Here is a 19,246-nt window from a genome sequence, read left to right as displayed (position 1 = left end):
ATGCTGTAGCTATTTAAAATCCAATACTATACCGTTATGATTTGACAGGCACTTGTAACCACAAAACCTGTGCATGAACAATATTTCATTGCCTAATCTAAATGTAAAGCATTTGAAAGAGCATAAGTTACTATAAGTACCTCATCAGTCAACACGACCAAACTAGGGTCGGCAGGGTAGCCTAGTGGTTAGACTATTAACCGAAAGGTTGCATGTTCGAATCCCCGAGCTGACAAGGTACAAATCTGTCGTTCTGCCCCTGAACAGGCAGTTAACCCACTGTTCCTAGGTCGTCATTGAAAATAATAATTTGTTCTTAACTGACTTGCCTAGTAAAATAAAGGTAAAATAAAAAATAAAATAGGGGAAGTGGGTTCGGAATAATGTGAACTTTCTGGTCTTTGTCTGATCTCCCACTTCCCCACAGTACAAGGCCACGGAACCCCTTGGGGAATCTCAATTTACAGGGAAGTAGATACACAATACCACGGAAGGTGCTACAAGGCTGTGCATGGATCGGAGATTCCATTAGAGGGAAACCAAAGCCAAATATTGACCTGAAGAGATAACAGAGGTAACTCTATATCAAAGGTGATTTGATATCAAATGATGATGAAGACTCCAGTCTAGTGATTCTGCCCAATGATAATCTGAGGAAAACATTATGTACAAGGTAGACTGTGGATATTGAGCCAACTTCATAAAACCTATAATATATCTAATATGATAAAATAGTGTTGTGACTGCTATTTGTTGTGGATGAATTTATTCACGCTTGGGTCTAATGTCTCAACCTTACAAAATAATGAGGTTAAATGGTCTGGTCACCTAGCTCTTCCACATTCTGACCTCTGTTCGATGTCTCTGTTTCTCTCTCTCGCTCTCATAGTCATTGCACTTACACTTAGAGTAACCATAGCTCACTAGTTCTATGGCCTTGTCTTCATTCTATCTCTCTTGAGTCCTGTCTGCTTGTACCCATCCCTTCTCCTTTTCGTATGCTGTTGACATCACAGCCTTATAATCTCTCTCTCTCTCTCTCTCTCTCTCTCTCTCTCTCTCTAGTAGTCTTACTCAATTACATTTTAAATTTAAGGGCTTTATTGGCATGGAAACATATATTAACATTGCCAAAGCAAGTTAAATAGATAATAAACAAAAGTGATAAAGACATTTCAAAAATCAGATTATGTGCAAATAGTTAAAATACAAAAGGGGAAATAAATATTTCTGCTGTGATGGCACACTGTGGTATTTCACCAATAGATATGGGAGATTATCAAACGTTTTCCTATTCTTTGTGGGTCTGTGTAATCTGATGGAAATATGTTTCTCTAATATGGTCATACATTTGGCAGGAGGTTGGGAAGTGCAGCTCCGTTTCCACCTCATTTTGTGGGCAGTGTGCACATAGCCTGCCTTCTCTTGAGAGCCAGGTCTGCCTACGACGACCTTTCTCAACAGCAAGGCTATGCTTGCTGAGTCTGTACATAGTCAAAGCTTTCCTTAAGTTTGGGTCAGTCACAGTGGTCAGGTATTCTGCCACTGTGTACTCTCTGTTTAGGGCCAAATAGCTTCTAGTTTGCGCTATTTCTGTTGTTGATTCTTTCCAATGTGTCAAGTTATTATCTTTTTGTTATCTCATGATTTGGTTGTGTCTAATTGTGTTGTTGTCCTGGGGCTCTGTGCGGTCTTTTTGTGTGAACAGATTCCCAGGACCAGCTTGCTTAGGGGACTCTTCTCCAGGTTCATCTCTCTGTAGGTGATGGCTTTGTTATGGAATGTTTGGTAATTGCTTTCTTTTAGGTGGTTGTAAAATTTAACGGTTAATTTCTGGATTTTGATAATTAGCGGTTATTGGCCTAATTCTACTCTGCATGCATTATTTGGTGTTTTACATTGTACAATTTGGTGTTTTCCCTAGACCTCAACCCTAAAGGGCAATGGGTTCTATAACTGATTCAAGTATTTTTTGCCAGATCCTAATTAGTATGTTGAATTTTATGTTCCTTTTGATGGCATAGAAGGGCCTTCTGCCTTGTCTCTCAGATCGTTCACATCTTTGTGCATGTTACCTGTGCCCTGATGTTTAGGCCGAGGTGTGTATAGTTTTTGTGTGCTCTAGGGAAACGGTGTCTAGATGGAACTTGTATTTGTGGTCCTGACAACTGGACCTTTTTTGGAACACCATTAGTTTTGTCTTACTGAGAATTACTGACAGGACCCAGGTCTGACAGAATCTGTGCAGAAGATCTAGGTGCTGCTGTAGGCCCTCCTTGGTTGGGGACAGAAGCACCAGGTCATCAGCAAACAGTAGACATTTGACATCAGATTCTAGTAGGGTGAGGCCGGGTGCTGCAGACTGTTCTAGTGTCCTCGCCAATTTGTTGATATATATGTTGAAGAGAGTGGGGCTTAAGCTGGACCTGTGGAAAGAAATGTGCGTGTTTTTTGCACATTTTAACTGCACATTTGTGTGTAAGGTACTCAGAGTGGTCTTCTGGTCCGACATAGGAGGAGCGCACACCACCCACCACTTTTGAATATATTACTTGCTAATGTTCAGCCTCTGGATAATAAAGTTGACAAGCTTAGGGCAATAATTTATTTCCAGAGCGACATCAGGGATTGTAACATACTCTGTTTCACGGAAACATGGCTCTCTCGGGATATACTGTCTGAGTACGTCCAGCCAGTTCGGTTCTCAGTTTATCGCACAGACAGGAATAAATATCTCTCCGGGAAGAGGAAGGCCGGGAGTGTATGTTTCATGATTAACGACTCATGGTGTGATTGTGATAACATACAGGAACTCAAGTCCTTTTGTTCACCCGACATAGAATAACTCACAATCAAATGCCTACTGTATTATCTCCCAAGAGAATTCTCTTCAGTTATAGTTACAGCCGTGTATATCCCCCCTCAAGCAGATACAACGATGGCTCTCCAAGAACTTCACTGGACTTTATGCAAACTGGAAACCACATATCCTGAGGCCGCATTTATTGTAGCTTTTATTGTAGCTTTTAACAAAGCAATTTTGATAAAAAGGCTGCCGAAGTTCTATCAACACATTGACTGAGTACTCGTGCTGCTAAAACACTCGACCACTGACTTCCGGGATGCCTACAAGGCCCTGGCTCAACCCTCCTTTCGGCAAATCTGACAACAACTCCATTTTCTCCTCCCTTCCTATAGGCAGAAACTCAAATGTACCCGTGCTAAGGACTATTCAACGGTAGTCTGACTAATCGGAATCCACGCTTCAAGATTGGTTTGATCATGCGGACTGGGATATGTTCCGCGTAGCCTCCAATACTCCGACTGAGTTTATCAGGAAGTGTATAGGAGATGTTGTACCCACTGTGACTATTAAAACCTACCCTAACCAGACATTGTGGATAGATGGCAGCATTCACACAAAACTGAAAGCGCAAACCACCTCATTTAACCATGGCAAGGTGACTGGGAATACGGCAGAATACAAACAGTGTAGTTATTCCTTCCGCAAGGGAATCAAACAGGCAAAACGTCAATATAGAGACAAATTGGAGTCACAATTCAACAGTTTAGAAACGAGACGTATGTGGCAGGGTCTACAGACAACCATGGACTACTAAAGGAAAACCAGCCACGTCGCGGACACCGATGTTTTGGGTCTGGGCAAGCTAAACACATTCTTCGCCTGCTTTAAGGATAACACAATGCCATCGACACGGTTCGCTACCAAGGACTGTGGGCTCTCACTCTCCATGGCCAATGTGAGTGAGATGTTGAAGTGTGTTAACCCTCGCAACCCTAGCCACATCCTTTGAGCATGCACAGACCAGCTGGCTGGTATGTTTATGGACATATTCAATCGCTCCCTATCCCAGTCTGCTGTCCCCACATGCTTCAAGATGGCTACCATTGTTCCTGTACCCAAGAAAGCAAAGGTAACTGAACCAAATGACTATTGCCCCGTAGCTCTCACTTCTGTCATCATGAAGTCCTTTGAGAGTCAAGGATCATATCACCTCTACCTTACCTGCCAATCTAGACCCTCTTCAATTTGCTTACTACTCCAACAGATCCACAGACAATGCAATCACCATCACACTGCACACTGCCCTATCCTGTTTGGACAAGAGGAATACCTATGTAAGAATGCTGTTGTAACGGTCGTTGTATGAAGAAGGTGTGGACCAAAGTGCAGCGTGGTAAGTGTTCATGTTATTTTTATTTAAACTCAACACAAAACAAAATAACAAAGAGACTGAATGAAAATCAAAACAGTTCTGTATGGTGAAACACAGAAAACAACTACCCACAACCCACAAGCTGTCTAAGTATGGTTCTCAATCAGAGACAATGACAGACAGCTGTCCCTGATTGAGAACCATACCCGGCCAAAAACACAGAAATACAAAAACAGAAAAAACAAAAATAGAAAAAATAGAAAAAAGAACATAGAACGCCCACCCTAGTCACACCCTGGCCTAACCAAAATAGAGAATAAAAATACACTCTATGGCCAGGGCGTGACAGCTGTTCATTGACTATAGCTCAGCATTCAACACCATAGTACCTTCCAAGCTCATCATTAAGCTTGAGGCCCTGGGTCTGAACACCGCCCTGTGCAACTGGGTCCTGGACTTCCTGATGGGCCGCTCCCCAGGTGGTGAAGGTAAAAAACAACACCTCCACTTCACTGATCCTCAACACTGGAGCCCAACAAGGGTGCGTGCTCAGCTCCCTCCTGTACTCCCTGTTCACCCATCAAAATAACCTCTCACTCAACATCAACAAAACAAAGGAGATGATTGTGGACTTCAGGAAAGAGCAGAGGAAGCACCCCCATATCTACATCCATGGGATCGCTGTGGAAAAGTGGAAAGCTTCAAGTTCCATGGCGTACACATCACTGACAAATGGAAATGGTCCACCCACACAGACAGTGTGGTGAAGAAGGCGCAACAGCGCCTCTTCAACCTCAGGAGGCTGAAGAAATTTGTCTTGACACATAAAACACTCACAAACCATTCCATATGCACAATTGAGAGTGTCCTGTAAGTCTGTATCCCCACCTGGTATGGCAACTGCACCGCCTGCAACTGCAGGGCTCTCCAGAGGGTGGTGCGGTCTGCACAAAGCATTACCGGGGGCAAACTACCTGCCCTCCAGGACACCTACAGCACCCGATGTCACAGGAAGGCCAAAAAGATCATCAAGGACAACAACCACCCAAGCCACTGCCTGTTCACCCCTCTATCATTCAGAAAGCAAGGTCATTACAGGTGCATCAAAGCTAGGACAGAGAGACTGAAAAACAGCTTCTATCTCAAGGCTATCAGACTGTTAAATAGCCTATATACTGTACATAGACTTGAAATCACTGGCCACTTTAAATTAAACACTAGTCATTTTAATTCTGTTTACATATTTTGCATTACTCACCTCATATACTGTAATCTATTCAATTCAACTGTATCTTAGTCTATGCCGCTCTGACATTGCTCGTCCATATATTTATATATTCTTAATTCCATTCCTTTACTTAGATTTGTGTGTATTTGAAGGGAAAGGGAAAGGTGGATACCTAGTCAGTTGTACAACTGAATGCCTTCAACTGAAATGTGTCTTCCACATTTAACCCAACCACTCTGAATCAGAGAGGTGTGGGGGGCTGCCTTAATCAACATCCACGTCTTTGGGTTCCTGGGAACAGTGCCTTGCTCAGGAGCAGAATGACAGATTTTTACCTTATTGGCTCAGGATTCGGTCCAGCAGCCTTTTAGTTACTGGCCCAATGCTCTGGGTATATGTTGTGAAATTGTTAGATATTACTTGTTAGATTTCACTGCACTATCAGAGCTAGAATCACAAGCATTTTGTTACACACACAGTAACATCTGCTAAACGTGTATGTGACCAATAAAATTGGATTTGATTTGTGTATATGGATTTTATAATGTTTTTCCCCAACACCACTTTGCATCCATTTGTATAGTAGACAGGGTCAAATTTGGGTCCACTTTTGTGTATTGGGGTGATCAGTCCTTAGTTCCAATTATTGGGGAAGATGCCAGAGCTGAGGATGATGTAAAAGAGCTTAAGTATAGCCAATTGGAATTTGAGGTCTGTATATTTTATCATTTAATTTAGGATACCATCAACACCACAGGCCTTTTTGGGTTGTAGTTTTTGCATTTTGTCTTGTAGTTCATTCAACGTAATTGGAGAATCCAGTGGGTTCTGGTAGTCTTAAATAGTTCATTCTAAGATTTATATTTGGTCATGTTTATGTTTTTGCGGTTTGTTCTTTGGAGATTGGAGAAGTGGTTTATCCATACCATTTTGGATAGCTAACTCTTTCCCGGAAGTGGTTAGAGTCTATGGATTCTTCTTCTTCAGCTAATTTCTGTCCCTTCTTTTTCTGTAGTGTATTTCTGTATTGTTTTAGTGATTCACCATCAAAAAGGCATAGGCTCAGGTTTTCTGGGTCTCTATGTTTTTGGTTGGATAGGTTTATGAATTTCTTTCTTAGGTTTTTGCATTCTTCATCAAACCATTTGTCATTGTTGTTCATTTTTCTTAAGTTTCTGCTTGGAATTTTTTTATTTGATAGGGAAGCTGAGAATTCAAATATACTGTTTTTAGGTTTTCTACTGCCAACTTTACAGCTTCACTATTACAGTGAAGCGTTTCGTCCATGAAGTTGTCTGAAAGGGGTTGAATTTGTTGTTGACTAATTGTTTTTGGTGGTTTCCACACTACTTTCCTTCCATCTATAGCATTTCTTAATATTATTCAGTTCCTTTGGCTTTCATGCCTCATAATTTAGTATTGCTCTGTTCAAGTAGACTGTGATTTCTCTCTGTCTGCCACCCTGGTGTCACCCCCCCCCCTGACAGACCAGAGGTGGCATTCCCATTCCAAACCCTTTTCTCACCCCAACCCGAGGCCGCCCAACAGTAAATGAAGGTAGTTCGCTATATTGCTAGAAGTGAATGAATAGCATATTTGGAGTTGCTGGGGCACAAGGGCCGTCTGGGAGACACAGATGCTGCAACGCTGCAAAAAATCCACCCGAAGGCATTTTAAAAGTTATCCTTATCCTCAAGAAAGTGACAACTTGAGACGTCGACGGTTTGGAAACATCCATCAGACCACACAAAATAACCGATTACAGAAAAATGCGTTAGTGTATTTACCCACCATCTTGGCACATCGTTGGTACACTGATGCGCAAACCCAACGTTTGATAGCGATGACATTACGCAACGCCAACTTCAGCCTGAGCACAGCATGTATTCACTGACAGCCAGGCTGATTTATGTGATCAGGGTTCTCGCTCCCTGCTTCAGACTTGTGAGTCAGGTTGAGCCGAACACAGATGTCTCTGAGTATTAATGAGCCTATCCATCAAACTCCACCTCAGAAGATAGCAGATCTGGGTTTAAATACTATTTGAAGTCTTTTAAATACTGTTATGTTCACTTTAGCCTGCCTAAAGGGCCAGATGGGAGGGATTTATTGTGTTGTGAATATTCTATTGGATCCATTGCGCCAGCCAAGTAAATCATGCCCTGATAAAGTATTTGAAAATGCTTCAAATAGTATTTGAACCCAGGTCTGGAAGACAGCCGCTATGTGATACAATGAGTGGGCAGCGTGAGATAGGTTCACTTTGATAATTAAATAAGGGGTTATGAAATTTACTTTGGGCCGATCTACAAACGTCTCTGTTTAAATGTTTGGAGACTCATGCAATCTTTTTTCTTAATTTAAGATGGAATACTTAATAAGACCTATCAGAAAGGACATGTACACACCTGAACGCGCGCACGCACACGTACTATACAAAACAACACAAACACACCTTTGCTACAGATATAAAATGCCTACTGTGGCATTACAGGAAAATGTACATGACACCAAAAATAAGTCTCAGATTCACATTTGTAAAACCAGGCAGTAGGATATATTTTACTTTCTCTAATAATGACAACAACAAAGTCCAGGGAGAGACAATACCATTGAAGCGTTTGTACTTAATACGGTAACACATTTATATTTAGCTCTTGGCTGAGATACATATCTGCCATCTGCCAGCATCTTTCTACTTGATACTGTTTCTTCTCCAGTGAATTCCTGCACCCAGAAACATTCCTTCACTACTTGCAGAGGAAATAATTATTCCTGGTGCCCTGATATTTCTCTCCCAGACTCCTCAATATTATCGCACCAATATCTAACTCATTAACGGAAACATCTGCCGTTTCCCCAACTGCTGTAGTCATGCTGTGACATGGCTCATGCTTCCTCTCTCTCTCTCTCTCTTTCTTTCTCACACACACACACACACACACACACACACACACACACACACACACACACACACACACACACACACACACACACACACACACACACACACACACACACACACACACACACACACACACACACACACACACACACACACACACACACACACACACACACACACACACACACACACACACACACACAAATCAAATGTATTTGTCACATGCTTCGTAAACAACAGTGAAATGTTTACTTACGGGTTCTTTTCCCACAACGCAGAGTTAAAGCTAAAAAACATGTTTTTTTAATAATGTGAAAATGTATGCATGCGCATTTTATCACATTTTATTGGTTGCATACACATATTTAGCATATGTTATTGCTGATGTCGAGAAATGCTTGTGTGCCTAGCTCCAACAGTACAGTAATATCAAACAATACACAAAAATACACATAAATCTAAGAGTAAAAGAATGGAATAAAGAAATATAGCAATATTAGGACAAGTGTGTGTATGTATATATATATAAAATCAGCAGTGTATCAAATACTTGTTCTCCCATCTGTATATATATATATAGTATATACACAATGGGGAGAACAAGTATTTGATACACTGCTGATTTTGCAGGTTTTCCTACTTACAAAGCATGTAGAGGTCTGTCATTTTCTATCATAGTACACTTCAACTGTGAGAGACAGAATCTAAAACAGAATCCAGAAAATCACATTGTATGCTTTTTAAGTAATTCATTTGCATTTTATTGCATGACATAAGTATTTGATCACCTACCAACCAGTAAGAATTCTGTCTCTCACAGACCTGATAGTTTTTCTTTAAGAAGCCCTCCTGTTCTCCACTCATTGTATTAACTGCACCTGTTTGAAATCGTTACCTGTATAAAAGACACCTGTCCACACACTCAATCAAACAGACTCCAACCTATCCACAATGGCCAAGACCAGTGAGCTGTGTAAGGACATCAGGGATAAAATTGTAGACCTGCACAAGGCTGGGATGGGCTACAGGACAATAGGCAAGCAGCTTGGTGAGAAGGCAACAACTGTTTGCGCAATTATTAGAAATTGGAAGAAGTTCAAGATGACGGTCAATCACCCTCGGTCTGGGGCTCCATGAAAGATCTCACCTCGTGGGGCATCAATGATCATGAGGAAGGTGAGGGATCAGCCCAGAACTACACGGCAGGACCTGGTCATGCTTCACAGAGTTCAAGTAACAGACACATCTCAACATTAACTGTTCAGAGGAGACTGCATGAATCAGGCCTTCATGGTGAAATTACTGCAGAGAAACCACTACTAAATGGTACCAATAATAAGAAGAGACTTGCTTAGGCCAAGAAACACAAACAATGGACAGTAAATGTAAGATTTTTTAGTGTCTTTGTGAGACGCAGAGTAGGTGAACTTTTGATCTCCTCGTGTGTGGTTCCCACCGTGAAGCATGGAGGAGGAGGTGTGATGGTGTGGGGGTGCTTTGCTGGTGAGAATGTCTGATTTATTTAGAATTCAAGGCACACAGAACAATCATGGCTACCACAGCATTCTGTGGCAATAAGAAATCCAATCTGGTTTGCACTTAGTTGGACTATCATTTGTTTTTCAACAGGACAATTATCCAACACACCTCCTGGCTGTATAAGGGCTATTTGACCAAGAAGGAGAGTGATGGAGTTCTGCATAAGATGACCTGGCTTCCACAATCACCCAACCTCAACCCAATTGAGATGGTTTGGGATGTGTTGGACCACAGAGTGAAGGGAAGCAGCCAACAAGTGTTCAGCATATGTGGGAACTCCTTCAAGACTGCTGGAAAAGCATTCCAGGGGAAGTTGGTTGAGAGAATGCCAAGAGTGTGCAAAGCTGTCATCAAGGCAAAGGGTGGCTACTTTGAAGAATCTCAAATATGAAATATATTTAGATTTGTTTAACACTTTTTATGTCTTCACTATTTTTCTACAATGTGGAAAATAGTCACACAAAAAAAAAACTTGAATGAGTAGGTGTCCAAAATTTTGACTGGATATGTATATCAATCAATCAATATCTTTATTGTCCCAATTGGGAACTTTGTTGTGCAGTCACATTTCAACAATAAAATCAATATTAAAGAAAGTGACAACCATACAACAGATATGCACATAAGATAAATAATGAGCTCGGTTTCAGTCTTAAAATCATATTGGCCTAAGGTGACATGTGGGGTGGTAATTCTTCCTCTGGCCTCATCGTGCATTGTCCATTCACAATGAATGCCGGAGCCTTGTGTTACTATGAGCAGACAAATAAAGAGGTAGTTGAAACTTCCTGATTCTACCAGTGAAATGTGTTTGTTCTGGGTTGGGTTGAGGAGATTTCTAATGTTTAGGACAAAACATAATGTTGTTAATATAATAATGACTGTATACAGTGGCAGAGCTAAGATGAATTGTCCCTTTAACCTTAGCTCCATGATGCACGTTAGAGGAGTCATCTGAATTCAATCACCTCCCCACTACTGTCAGATCATCAGGCAGAGGAGAGGAGGAGGAAGAGGAGGAGGAGAGGATGAGAAATGAGAAGGAGAGGAGGAGAAGGACAGGGAGAGGATGAGAAAGGAGTAGAAGAGGAATGGAAGGATGAGAAGGAGGAGAAGGAGGTGAGATGAGATAGAGGAAGGGAGGGGAAATGAGTAGGAGATTAGATGGAGGATAAAGAGGAGTAGGTGGAGAGGAGAAGGAAGAGGAGAGGGGGAGAGGAGAAGAGAATGAGGAAGGAGAGGAGAAGTGGGAGAAGGAGGAGAAGGAGAGGAGGAGGAGGAGGAGAGGATTCATGCAGCCAGAACCTGGCTGAGACAGAGAGGAGATCTTCATGAATCTTTAATCAGGGTCCTCTATACTTAGGCCTTCTCAGCTTCTCCAATTTCGGACATTTAGATGAAATCTGCTCTTCATATTGTGAGGACATGATAAGCCAAGGTCAGCACACTGACTACCCACAGACACATAAAAACCTGCTACTTCTGGCCCCTCTATATGCCTCAGTTAGCTTAGTACAGTAAGTGCTGTATTTATCTCAATTAATTTAGCTCAACAACAAACAGCATTATGGTTATTTTTAGAGTTCTGAAAGTGAAAAGAATAATGCTCCATTACAATACCTACAAAACCCAATTTTTAATTCTCTGTCTTAATGGACTTACTATACATGGATTCAAATACTTGCCTATTATTTCTATGTGAATGGTGACAATGCATGGAACACTAGAGGAGTCTGTGTCGGCACACGTTTAACAGTGGCGCATCATTTTTCAATTTAGACCTTTGTCTCCCCACACAGAACCTTAATGGCCACGGTGAGGCGTCTATGTAATTATGATAAGTCATTTGCCTCTCAGTTTCACTTCTGCTGCTGTACAAAGACACTGCGCTGCATGACAAACTCCTCCTGGTTCTAGGCTTTCATTACTCAAATCAATGGCCCATTTCATCGAAATACAATCCTTCCCCTGTCTCCGCAGCAGGACGATTAAGTTCCATTCAAATTCTGCTGACATGATTTTATCTCCTCTGCAGGGGGTTGTGGGTAAAGAAAAAGACTGAACCAGACATAAATGACAGGTGAAATGTTGGAGAAAATAAATGTTCCTCAGCTTACTGCAAATCAAAATGCTGTGTTGTAAAAGACTTGTGAACATAAAATGAACCTGAAATGTTTTAAGTTCCGAAGATACAGTCGTTTAAATATCTGAGTGTTTTGTCTTAGTTACTGCTGACAAAGCCTTCGAGATGATTAAAAGATTTCCATGGGCATTTTCAAAAGAATAACAGTGACATATTGAAACCTCTACTGTACTGGAAGTCAGCGTATGTTTGCTTCATAATGCATGATGAATGGGCTCAGAAGAGATTTGGTCCGGCCATTTGACACCTTAACAGTTTACATTTCAGAGCAGATACAATTTTAGAAATGGCTAGTATTCCCAACTGCTAAGAAAAAATGACCCTTGTTAATAAAATGAGGGACAAAAACTTGTGGCAACTGTTTAAGAAAGTGCTTTGGCATTGGCACCGTATAGGGATTGGCATCACACCGTAGGAACTGGCATTGCCTACTAGGGATAGATACAAATCCCGCCTTATATTCACGCCTGAGACAGAAAAATTCACACTTTGTCTCGTACCTGAATTGTAATCACCCCAGAGCTACGTACAATATTCCAACATGCCAGGATTGCTTTCCAACAATGCCAAATGCTTAGTCCTAATGAGCAGCTTGTGAATTTGAATCACCTACTCCACAATTTGAAAAGGAAGACATATTTAACATATTTGTTAACATATTTTGAATGTTTCAGTCATATTTACCCCAAAGGGTATTACTGTACTGTAAAATACGTAGTCTGCATCTACTGAGCGCATCAACTTTTTTTATTCTTATATTTTCTTATTGTAGAAGCATTATTTTTCACCTTTATTTAACCAGGTAGGCTAGTTGAGAACAAGTTCTCATTCCCTCCCTATTGAGAGGGAACCCACAAGTAAACACTTCGTTGCACTGTGTATACCATATGTATCCTGTGCGAGAATAAACTTGAACTTGAACTTAATGTGTGGTGGGTATCTCTTCTCATGACCGCCTTGGACACAGCTGGAATGACGTAGAACGAAATTAATCTTGGCCACAATAAATCTCCTAATTTAAATCTCCTGACATTCATAAACATCATTCATAAACACAAATTAAATTATAATTAAACTCACCATCTGGTATATCTTCAAAACCATCTCTTGAAGCAACAAACTACTTGAATTACTACAATTAAACAGAAAGACCCCCTACAGACTTTAAAAGTACCTACACAATTATATTACCTTATATTCAAATGTATTCATAACTTAAGCAAGAGACAGGATCCTCTTTCAAAAAATTAATTACAATCCATCGCCTGGGTGCATAGGCTCGGTAAGGCTTTAGTTCTTCAACTCATTGACAGCATCTGTCTGGTTTTAATATATTTCATAACTGAGTGTACCCAATTAGATCCCTGATTTAGATATATTATGACATTGTTGGAAATGTCATGTAGCTCTTTCTGTCTGGAATTCTGGAGTCTCGGAAAGATCAATAATAGTCCTCCGTGGATCAGTGCTTACTACTTTACTCTGTCAGATCCCCTTCAGTTGAATCCGCTGATACCCATAGACTGCCTCTGAGACTGCCCCATCCATCCGTTCTTACCGTTGTAAAGTTCTCCGGACCGCACTCCCTCCCTCTGTATTTGCAGTCGAGCAGCATCTCGTCTATGTTGTGACTTGTCCGCTGCACAAACTCCAGCATGTTGAATGTCTTGCTGGGGAAGAACTTACTGTTGTCTGTGGGCGTCCCCAGTGCAGCCAGGAAGTCATCAAAGTCTCCCTGCTCCACGCCGAGCATCCCGGCCATCCAGAACAGGTCGTTCCTTGTCATCTGGGACTTACGGAAGCTGTTATAGTTACAGAGAGTAATGGCTGGGAAGGGCATTACAGGGCTGTCCATCTCGTCCAGGATGGTGACGTGGGGGTACTGGTAGTACAGCATCACCATTCCTGCCACCTGGTAGAGGAAGGAAGACAGGGAGCTGGTGAACGCGATGGACCAGAGAAGACGCCGGATGGTCACCCCACCGGGAAGGAAGATGTGGCTGAGGCCGTGGAGAGTGCAGTTGGCCCCGAACACCGTGATGTCAGAGGGCCCCCGGGGCTGCTCTTCTTCCTCTGTCGGGGAACCCATCCTCCTAAATCAAGTAGCGAATTTGATTTGATTTTTGATTTGAATGTAGGAGTTCCTTCACAACAACAATGTCTGCTCTGTTGGCCTGGGAAAGCTCTAAAAGACACTTCCATTCAACTCCAACTTCTGCTAATGTACACAAACTCCTGGTGCTCCTGTGAAGCTCAGATAGACCGTTGGTGGCAGGGAGGTTGTCCAAAAGTAAAAGGGGCGAAGGCAATAGAACCAGGAAGGGTCCAGTTTCCCCAGCACCCAAGGGAGAACAAGGGGTGGGTTATCATCAGAAGCAGGAAAGGAGAAATGGATTGCTGAATCAACCAATCCTTTGCGAGATCTTAGAGGGCACATTGAAGAGCAGGAGATAGAGTTTCATTAGGATATGAGACATAGGGCTGGGTGGGGCAGAGGGTTCAATCAGAGACACAGACACCACAGCGATGACGCACATTGAATTGAATTATAGGAGATACGGGACTAGAAATTCACAGGCGGCACATATAAGAAAGTGCTAATATGCCTAGAAGAAACGTATAGAAACGTCTCTGGATCTCAATGTTCTCTGCATGATGTGGCCACAAGGTCATGATCAGCATGGAGTTACAATGTTATTGAATAGACAGACACTGGAATTCATATTTTCACTGGCAGCATAACGGTACTATGCTACAGAATACAGGAGAAGTCAGGTACCAATATTTGTGTAAATGTATCGTTTAAATAATTTTTATTTTTTTTGCTTCTTCAATGATTCTGTCTGGCCTGACTCATCTAGCAAACCAGTTCCATCCAATGACTTTAAGGCTGTTCCACAATCTAATGAAAAAACATGTCTGCATCGCCTGTATGCTTCTCTAAAACCAAAACGTCAACTAGAGGGAGCTGGACTCTTAACTTTGCTCAGCAGTTTACAGTGTGTCTTATTCTGCAGCCTCCCTACAACATACATAATTAATGAGGACTAAGGTATAATGGGGACTAGGCCGATATGATGCAAGCCTGGCCAAGGCCATTATCATAGGCATCTGTTCCCATTCAAAATTTGATCTGGTGCAGACATGCTAGGGCAGATTTTCAGGTTAAAGAAATGTATAGGTTACTGAAGAGCGCTATCAAATTGTTTATGAGCTTTAGGTTTTAGCAAACATCACTATATATAGACATGTTCAATCTTTATTATTATCATTATGTTTATAATTGTAATTCAGTGTGATGTAGATCATAGGTGGGCAAGAGAATTTGGTCAAAGAGCGAGGTGAACTATATCAAATATACTCTTGTATTTGAAGAGCCAATGTTTGAGTTGGTTTTACAGCCACTGTGGTGAAGTGAATTTCCTGTGGAGAATTTCAACAGTGGGAAAGGGCTTAGAATAATCTCTGTTCCCTTTGTCCCAACGCAGGGAACAGACAGGACTGTGCAGGAGGGTGGCTGTGAACACTATCTTTACAATAGTCAGAAAATAAATCCCATTCCACCTTGGGCTGGCAGCACAGACCATAGAGTTTGTAAGAAAAGTGGTTGAAACTGAATTAAGGTTTAGGTGAGGGTTATCAGGGTTCCAATCACAACGCTGTTGTGAACCCAGAAATTATAGTATATGATTTTGAGTGACATGTTTACACTGAGTTGCTCTTATACCTATGTAATAACGCTGTAAATACTCTAGTAAAAACATAACAGTGAAGATGGCCTATAAAACCGTAAGTAAAATGAACCAAAAATATAAATGCAACATGTAAAGTGTTGGTCACATGTTTCATTGGTTGAAATAAAAGATCCCAGACATGTTCCATATGCACACAAAACTAATTTCTCTCAAATGTTGTGCACAAATCTGTTTTAGTGAGCATTTACATCCACCTGACAGGTGTGGCATATGAAGAAGCTGATTAAACAGCATGATCATTACACATGTGCACGTTGTTCTGGGGACAATAAAAGGCCACTATAAAATGTGCAGTTTTGTCACACAGAGCAATGCCACAGAAGTCACAAGTTATGAGGGATCGTGCAATTGGCATAAAAACTGCAGGAATGTCTACCAGAGCTGTTGCCAGAGAATGCAATATTAATTTCTCTACAAACTTTGTTTTAGAGAATTTGGTAGTAAGTCCAACCGGGCACATAACCGCAGACCATGTGTAACCACGCCAGCCCAGGACCTCCACATCCAGCTTCTTCACCTGTGGGATCACCTGAGGCCAGCCACCCAGATAGCTGATTAAACTCTGGGTTTGCACAACCAAATCATTTCTGCACAAACTGTCAGAAACAGTCTCAGGGAAGCTCATCTGAGTGCTTGTTGTTCTCACAAGGGTCTTGACCTGACTGCAGTTTGGCATCATAACCAACTTCAGTGGGCAAATGCTCACTTTTAATGGCCACTGGCATGCTGGAGAAGTGTGCCCTTCACGGATGAATCCTGGTTTCAACTGTACCAGGCAGATGGAAGACAGCGTGTATGGCGTCATGTGGGCAAGCAGTGTGCTGATGTCAACGTTGTGAACAGAGTGCCACATGGTGGAGGTGGGGTTATGGTTTGGGCAGGCAATGAACACAATTGCATTTTATCGATGGTAATTTGAATGTACAGAGTTACCGTGACGAGATCGTGAGGCCCATTGTCGTGCCATTCATCCGCCACAAACTCCTCATGATTCAGCATGATAATGCACGGCTCTATGTCGCAAGGACCTGCACACAATTCCTGGAACCTGAAAATGTCCCAGTTCTTCCATGGCCTGCATACTCACCAGACATGTCACCCATTGAGCATTTTTTGGCATGCTCTGGATTGACATGTACTACAGCATGTTCCAGTTCCTATGAATTTCCAGCAACTTCCCACAGCCATTGAAGAGGAGTGGGACAACAATGAACAGGCCACAATCAACAGCCTGATAAATTCTATGTGAAGGAGAGGTGTCGCGCTGCATGAGGCCAGTGGTGGTCACACCAGATACTGACTGGTTTTCTGATCCACGATCCTACCTTTTTTTAAATTATCTTTGACCCGACAAGTGCATGTCTGTATTTCCAGTTACAGTTGAAGTCGGGAGTTTACATACACCTTAGCCAAATACATTTAATCCCAGTAAAGATTCCCTGGTTTAGGCCAGTTAGGCCTTTAAGAATGTGAAATGCCAGAATAATAGTAGCGAGAATTATTTATTTCAGCTTTAATTTCTTTCATCACATTCCCAGTGGGTCAGAAGTAAACATAAACTCAATTAGTATTTGGTAGCATTGCCTTCAAATTGTTTAACTTGGGTCAAACGTTTTGGGTAGCCTTCCACAAGCTTTCCACAAAACGTTGGGTGATTTTTGGCCCATTCCTCCTGACAGAGCTGGTGTAACTGAGTCAGGTTTGTAGGCCTCCTTGCTCGCACATGCTTTTTCAGTTCTGCCCACACATTTTCTATGGGATTGAGGTCAGGGCTTTGTGATGGCCACTCCAATACTTTGACTTTGTTGTCCTTAAGCCATTTTGCAACAACTTTGGAAGTATGCTTGGGGTCATTGTTCATTTGGAAAACCCATTTGCGACCAAGCTTTAACTTCCTGACTGATGTCTTGAGATGTTGCTTCAAAATATCCACATAATTTTCCCTCCTCATGAGGCCATCTATTTTGTGAAGTGCACCAGTCCCTCCTGCAGCAAAGTACCCCCACAACATGATGCCGCCACCCTGTGCTTCATGGTTGGGATGGTATTCTTCGGCTTGCAAGCTTCCCCCTTTTTCCTCCGAACATAATGATGGTCATTATGGCTAAACAGTTCTACTTTTGTTTCATCAGACCAGAGGACATTTCTCCAAAAAGTTCAATCTTTGTGCCCATGTGCAGTTGCAAACCGTAGTCTGGCTTTTTTATGGCAGTTTTGGAGCAGTGGCTTCTTCCTTGCTGAGCGGCCTTTCAGGTTAGGTCGATATAGGACTCGTTTTACTATGGATATAGATACTTTTGTACCTGTTTCCTCCAGCATCTTCACAAGGTCCCTTGCTGTTGTTCTGGGATTGATTTGCACTTTTTGCACCAAAGTACGTTCATGTCTAGGAGACAGAACTCGTCTCCTTTCTGAGTGTATGACGGCTGCGTGGTCCCATGGTGTTTATACTTGCGTACTATTGTTTGTACAGATGAACGTGGAACATTCAGGCGTTTGGAAATTGCTCCCAAGGATGAACCAGACTTGTGGAGGTCTACAAATCCACTGGTACACCTCCAACACAGGAAGCGGCGCAGGTCCTAATCCAGGCACTTGTCATCTCCCGTCTGGATTACTGCAACTCGCTGTTGGCTGGGCTCCCTGCCTGTGCCATTAAACCCCTACAACTCATCCAGAACGCCGCAGCCCGTCTGGTGTTCAACCTTCCCAAGTTCTCTCACGTCACCCCGCTCCTCCGCTCTCTCCACTGGCTTCCAGTTGAAGCTCGCATCCGCTACAAGACCATGGTGCTTGCCTACGGAGCTGTGAGGGGAACGGCACCTCAGTACCTCCAGGCTCTGATCAGGCCCTACACCCAAACAAGGGCACTGCGTTCATCCACCTCTGGCCTGCTCGCCTCCCTACCACTGAGGAAGTACAGTTCCCGCTCAGCCCAGTCAAAACTGTTCGCTGCTCTGGCCCCCCAATGGTGGAACAAACTCCCTCACGACACCCGGACAGCGGAGTCAATCACCACCTTCCGGAGACACCTGAAACCCCACCTCTTTAAGGAATACCTAGGATAGGATAAGTAATCCTTCTCACCCCCCTTTAAGATTTAGATGCACTATTGTAAAGTGACTGTTCTACTGGATGTCATAAGGTGAATGCACCAATTTGTAAGTCGCTCTGGATAAGAGCGTCTGCTAAATGACTTAAATGTAATGTAAATGTAAATGACTCAAATGATGTCAACTAGCCTATCAGAAGCTTCTAAAGCCATGACATCATTTTCTGGAATCATTTTCAGCTTTTCCAAGCTGTTTAAAGGCACAATCAACATGTATTTAAACTTTTTAAACTTCTGACCCACTGGAATTGTGATACAATGAATTGTAAGTTAAATAATTTGTCTGTAAACAATTGTCAGAAAAATTACTTGTGTCATGCACAAAGTAGATGTCCTAACCGACTTGCCAAAACTATAGTTTGTTAACAAGAAATTTGTGGAGTGGT

General features: G+C 42.2%; 1 protein-coding gene across 1 annotated transcript in view; it reads right to left on the bottom strand.

The window, feature by feature from the left end:
* LOC124010106 (acid-sensing ion channel 1C-like) overlaps nucleotides 1-19,246 on the bottom strand; it is a 169,298-nt gene that overhangs the window by 46,037 nt on the left and 104,015 nt on the right. The gene's annotated exons all lie outside the window — the stretch shown is intronic.

Source organism: Oncorhynchus gorbuscha, linkage group LG22 (genome assembly GCF_021184085.1).
Source record: "Oncorhynchus gorbuscha isolate QuinsamMale2020 ecotype Even-year linkage group LG22, OgorEven_v1.0, whole genome shotgun sequence".
Taxonomy (NCBI): Eukaryota; Metazoa; Chordata; class Actinopteri; order Salmoniformes; family Salmonidae; genus Oncorhynchus; species Oncorhynchus gorbuscha.
Note: the sequence above shows the minus strand (reverse complement) of the source record. Positions and strands in the feature narration are given on the sequence as shown.